Source organism: Triticum dicoccoides, chromosome 4B (assembly GCF_002162155.2).
Source record: "Triticum dicoccoides isolate Atlit2015 ecotype Zavitan chromosome 4B, WEW_v2.0, whole genome shotgun sequence".
NCBI classification, from domain to species: Eukaryota; Viridiplantae; Streptophyta; class Magnoliopsida; order Poales; family Poaceae; genus Triticum; species Triticum dicoccoides.
The window spans coordinates 644,799,002-644,805,190 of record NC_041387.1 but is presented as its reverse complement, the minus strand read 5'-3'; positions in this window follow the sequence as shown (position 1 = coordinate 644,805,190).

Below are 6,189 nucleotides of genomic sequence, written 5' to 3'. Positions count from 1 at the left end.
GTACAGGGCAGCGCCGACGACGGGGACGGGGACGACGCGGGACGGGCCGGGACGGGGCGACGGTGACGAAGGGGACGACGTGAACGGGGACGACGGGGCGGCGACGGGGGCGGCGACGAGGGATGGAGACGTTCGGGGGCGGCGGGCGACGGTGCAGAGGAGAAGAAGCCAGATGAGAAACTGAAATTTTCGTAAGTGTTGTTTATATAGGAGGGGACTTTAGTACCGGTTTGTGCCACCAACCGGTACTAAAGGCCAGTTTTGGCCAGCCCAAGCGGCGGGAGGCGACCCCCTTTAGTACCGGGTGGAGGCACAAACCGGTACTAAAGGCCCCCCCCTTTAGTACCGGTTTGTGCCACGACCCGGTACTAAAGGGGGTGCGCTGGCGCAGGTGCGGTGCGGCAAGTTTAGTCCCACCTCGCTAGCCGAGGGGCGACCGCACTGGTTTATAAACCCTCGTGCGGTCGCTCTCTCGAGCTCCTCTCCAAAGCAGGCCTACTGGCCTACGTGTTCTTTGCTGTCCTGTGGGCCCACTTGGCCTTTGCGGGCCTGCATCCTGGCCCAACAATAGGTTGGGTTTCTAGTCGTATGCAGGCCGCTCTGGCCTAGTAGGCGGGCTTTTTTATTTTTTTTGCTTTATTTATTTTTGTGTTGTTTTTTTGTGTATTTAGAGTTTCTTTGTGAATATTTTTGCTTTAGGTACAAAAAATTACAAGCTTTCTGTTAGTGCCCGTAGTTTTCAAATTTGAATAGTTTAAATTTTGAATTATTTGAAATTAGTGTGACTCACTAGTTTGTGAATAACTTAACTTTAAAAATCAGTAAAGGCATGAAAGAATTTGTTTGCACATAAAATTTCTTCGCGTTTCAAATGCCAAAACACATAACTACCCTAACTATTACAGAGATTCCCCTCTGGGTGTGAAAACACAGAAGAAAGTGATGATAGTGAAGCCGATCACATCCCAGATCTTTGGGTGTGAAACTTTTTCGTCGCGTGTGTCCCTTTGCGCCGTAACCATGGAAAATCTTCATCATTTAACGGGATGCTCGGGTCAATATTCACTGTGAATGGAGCAATTTCATCAAACTTTTCATAATCTTCTGACTTGTCTGTCTTGTCATCCACTCCCATGATGTTTCTCTTCCCAGAAAGAACTATGTGCCGCTTTGGCTCATCGTACGATGCATTCGCTTCCTTATCTTTTCTTTTTCTTGGCTTGGCAGACATGTCCTTCACATAGAAAACATGTGCCACATCATTGGCTAGGACGAATGGTTCGTCTGCATATGCAAGATTGTTGAGATCCGCTGTTGTCATTCCGTACTGAGGGTCTTCCGTTACCCCGCCTCGTGTCATATTGACCCATTTGCGCCGGAACAAAGGGACCTTTAAACCACGTCGATAGTCAAGTTCCCATATGTCCTGTATATAACCATAATATGTTTCCTTTCCCGTCTTGGTTTCTGCATCAAAGCGGACACCACTGTTTTGGTTGGTGCTCTTATTATCTTGGGCGATTGTGTAAAATGTATTACCATTTATCTCGTACCCTTTGAAAGTCATTATATTCGAAGATGGTAACTGGGACAGCAAGTACAGGTCATCTTCAATAGAGGTGTCATGCATGGTACGTGTCTGCAACCAGCTGGCAAAACTCCTGGTTTGTTCACGTGTAATCCAGTCATCAGACCGCTCCGGGTGTTTGGAGCGTAGCAAATTCTTGTGTTCATCCATATACGGAGCCACCAAGGCGGAATTCTGTAGAACTGTGTAGTGTGCTTCAGTGAGAGAATGTCCGTCCATACATATTATTTGTTCCCCTCCTAGCGTTCCTTTTCCATCCAGTCTGCCCTTATGCCGCGATTCAGGAACACCAATCGGCTTAAGGTCAGGAATAAAGTCAATACAAAACTCAATGACCTCCTCATTTTGATGGCCCTTGGAGATGCTTCCTTCTGGCCTAGCACGGTTATGAACATATTTCTTTAAGACTCCCATGAACCTCTTAAAGGGGAACATATTGTGTAAAAATACAGGACCCAAAATGTTAATCTCTTCGCATAGGTGAACTAGGACGTGCGTCATGATGTTGAAGAAGGATGGTGGGAACACCAACTCGAAACTGACAAGACATTGCACCAAATCATTCTATAACCTTGGTATGATTTCTGGATCGATTACCTTCTGAGAGATTGCATTGAGAAATGCACATAGCTTCACAATGGCTAATCGAACGTTTTTCGGTAGAAGCCCCCTCAATGCAACCGGAAGCAGTTGTGTCATAATCACGTGGCAGTCATGAGACTTTAGGTTCTGGAACTTTTTCTCTGCCATGTTTATTATTCCCTTTATATTCGATGAGAAGCCAGACGGTACCTTAATACTGAGCAGGCATTCAAAGAAGATTTCCTTCTCTTCTTTGGTAAGAGCGTAGCTTGCATGACCCTGATGTATGCCGTCTTCTCCGTGCATACGTTGCTGGTCCTCCCGTGCCTCAGGTGTATCTTTTGTCTTCCCATAAACGCCCAAGAAGCCAAGCAGGGTCACGCAAAGATTCTTCGTCACGTGCATCACGTCGATTGCGGAGCGGACCTCTAGGTCTTTCCAATATGGCAGGTCCCAAAATATAGATTTCTTCTTCCACATGGGTGCGCGTCCGTCAGCGTCCTTCGGAACAGGTTGTCCGCCAGGACCCTTTCCAAATATCACCTTCAAATCCTTGACCATATCATGTACATCAGCACCAGTACGGTGGCGAGGCTTCGTCCAGTGATCCACCTCACCTTTGAAATGCTTGCCTTTCTTTCTTGCGGGATGCCTGCTCGGAAGAAATCGACGATGTCCCAGGTACACATTCTTCTTACAACTATTCAAATATATACTGTCAGTATCATCCAAACAGTGCGTGCATCCACGGTATCCCTTGTTTGTCTATCCTGAAAGGTTACTGAGAGCAGGTCAATCATTGATGGTCACGAACAGCAGTGCCTTTAGGTCAAATTCTTCCCCCATGTGCTCATCCCACACACGTACACCTGTTTCATTCCACAGTTGTAAGAGTTCTTCAACTAATGGCCTTAGGTACACATCAATGTCGTTGCCGGGTTGCTTAGGGCCTTGGATGAGCACTGGCATCATAATGAACTTCCGCTTCATGCACAACCAAGAAGGAAGGTTATACAAACATAGAGTCACAGGCCAGGTGCTATGGTTACTGCTCTACTCCCCAAAAGGATTAATGCCATCTGCGCTTAGACCAAACCATACGCTCCTTGCGTCATGTGCAAACTCCTTCCCGTCTTTCTTTCGATTTTTCTCCACTGTGACCCGTCAGCGGGTACTCTCAACTTTCCGTCTTTCTTACGGTCTTCTCTATGCCATCGCATCACCTTGGCATGCTCTTTGTTTTGGAACAAACGTTTCAACCATGGTATTATAGGAGAATACCACATCACCTTGGCAGGAATCTTCTTCCTGGGGCGCTCGCCCTCGACATCACCAGGGTCATCGCGGCTGATCTTATAGCGCAATGCACCACATACCGGGCAAGCGTTCAAATCCTCGTACTCACCGCGGTAGAGGATGCAATCATTAGGGCATGCATGTATCTTCTGCACCTCTAACCCTAGAGGGCAGACAGCCTTCTTTGCTTCGTACGTACTCTTGGGCAATTCGTTGTTCTTCGGAAGCATATCCTTTATCATTACCAGCAACTTTCCAAATCCCTTGTCAGATACACCATTCTCTGCCTTCCATTGCAGCAATTCCAGTGTGGTGCCCAGCTTTTTCTTGTCACCTACGCAATTCGGGTACAACAATTTTTTGTGATCCTCTAACATGCGCTGCAACTTCTTCTTCTCCAAATCACTTGCGCAGTTTCTCTTTGCATCGGCAATGGCCCGACCTAGATCATCAACGGGCTCATCTGATGCCTCTTCTTCAGCTTCTTCCCGCATTGCCGGCTCAGCTTCTTCCCGCATTACCGGCTCAGCTTCTTCCCCCATTGTTGTATCATCGTATTCAGGGAACCCATGGCTAGGATAGCTGTCGTCGTCCTCTTCTTCTTCATTGTCTTCCATCATAACCCCTCTTTCTCCGTGCTTGGTCCAAACATTATAGTGGGGCATGAAACCGGACTCAAACATGTGGACGTGAATGGTTCTTGACGTAGAGTAATTGCGACCATTCTTGCAGCCAGCACATGGACAAGGCATAAAACCATCCGCCCGCTTGTTTGCCTCAGCCGCAAGCAGAAAAGTATGCACGCCCTCAACGAACTGGGGAGAGCATCGTTCATCGTACATCCATTGCCGGCTCATCTTCATTACACAACACCGAATAGACCAAATTAATACAAGTTCATACATAACAAGGTTTTCAGAATCGCAATTCTGTTATACGATTCTACGACTTTACGATCCAAACTAACCCCTATGATTCTACAACTTTAGTTCTTAGAATCTACGTTTGTATGATCCTGATAGTGAAGATTCTATGATTTGCGATCCTACCATCGAAGCTCCGATCCAATTCAAAATCGTGATTTTGACAACCTTGATAAATAAAGTTCATACAACACTTAAATGCAACAAACAAATAACTCTCTAGCTAAAGCATTTAAATGCAACAACAAATGCGATCAAGATCGCAACTAAGGTAACAATTGATCCAACAGCATAATGATACCAAGCCTCACTATCGATGGCATATTTTCTAATCTTTCTAATCTTCAAGCGCAATTTCTCCATCTTGATCTTGTGATCATCGACGACATCGGCAACATGCAACTCCAATTCCATCTTCTCCCTCTCAATTATTTTCAATTTTTCTTTCAAGTACTCGTTTTCTCTTTCAACTAAATTTAACCTCTCGACAATAGGGTCAGTTGGAATTTCCGGTTCACATACCTCCTAGATAAAAATATCTATGTCAACTTGATGGGCATAATTTGTCATAAACACGAAATGCAACAAATAGTTTTAAAAGAGAATATACCACATCCGAATCATGACAAGGACGAGGGCCGACGAGGACGGATATCAAAACCATGGCACTATGTATAACAAACAACGTACGGGTAAGATAATTATACGAGTAACTATATATCCAAATCACACAAACATCAATTTTTTATATAAAATTTCATGAACAAGAGGCTCACCACAAGGTGATGCCGGCGACGGGACGGTGTAGGCGATCGACGGTGGTTACGACGGATATTTAGAAGGCACTAAGTAAAAAACACCTACATATGCAAACTAAGTGTTATTTTGACCTTAAATTGCATATAAATCAAATACTACCACATATAATTCCTCCCAAATTACTAAAACCCACAATTAATCACTATATAAACCAATGCAAGAGCTAATCTAGCAATGAGAGATGAAAGGATAAAGTTGCTAACCTTGGTGATCATTTGAATGGATGGGGGCCTGCAAATCTTGACAAATTTTGGGCAAATTTTGTGATGAACTCGACAGGAAGAAGGGAAGAACAGAGGAGAGGGAGAGGGGAAAGGGGGAAGAACAGAGTGCGGGTGGACGAAGGGTTTATATAGGACGACCTTTAGTACCGGTTCGTGCCACGAACCGGTACTAAAGGTGCTGGAAGGGCCACACTCTGACAACATCCTGCCACCACTTTCTTTAGTACCGGTTCGTGGCACGAACCGGTGCTAAAGATTCGCCACGAACCGGTACTAAAGAGCTCCTCCCGCCTAGCCGTTGAAACCGGCACTAATGGACACATTAGTGCCGGTTCTGTTACAAACCGGGACTAATGTGTCTCACATTTGGTCCTTTTTCTACTAGTGATTGTTGTTGTTGTTATCATACTCTGCCTGGTGGCTTTATTTATAAAGTGGGGCATAGCCCTTTCCTCCAAAAAAAGCAATGCTACAGTTATGGATTGATGGTTACAAAATGATGTGGTTATCACCGAGGCCCACTAAGAAATTCAGCGGAGATTATTGAGTGGTTAGTTGGGGATCTCACCCGTAAGATGATGCTCATAGGTCAAGCATTCTTTTAGTATGGACAAGCCTGCCGTGCTAGCACTTATCCTGCCGTTTTGTATCTACAAGTTTAGTTTGAGTTTTGCATGTAGTTTAGGTAATCGGTTAGTGTAGGAGGCTTGTTTCGGAGGGGTGCAAGGTGAGATGTCGAAGATGGATGTGCGGTTTG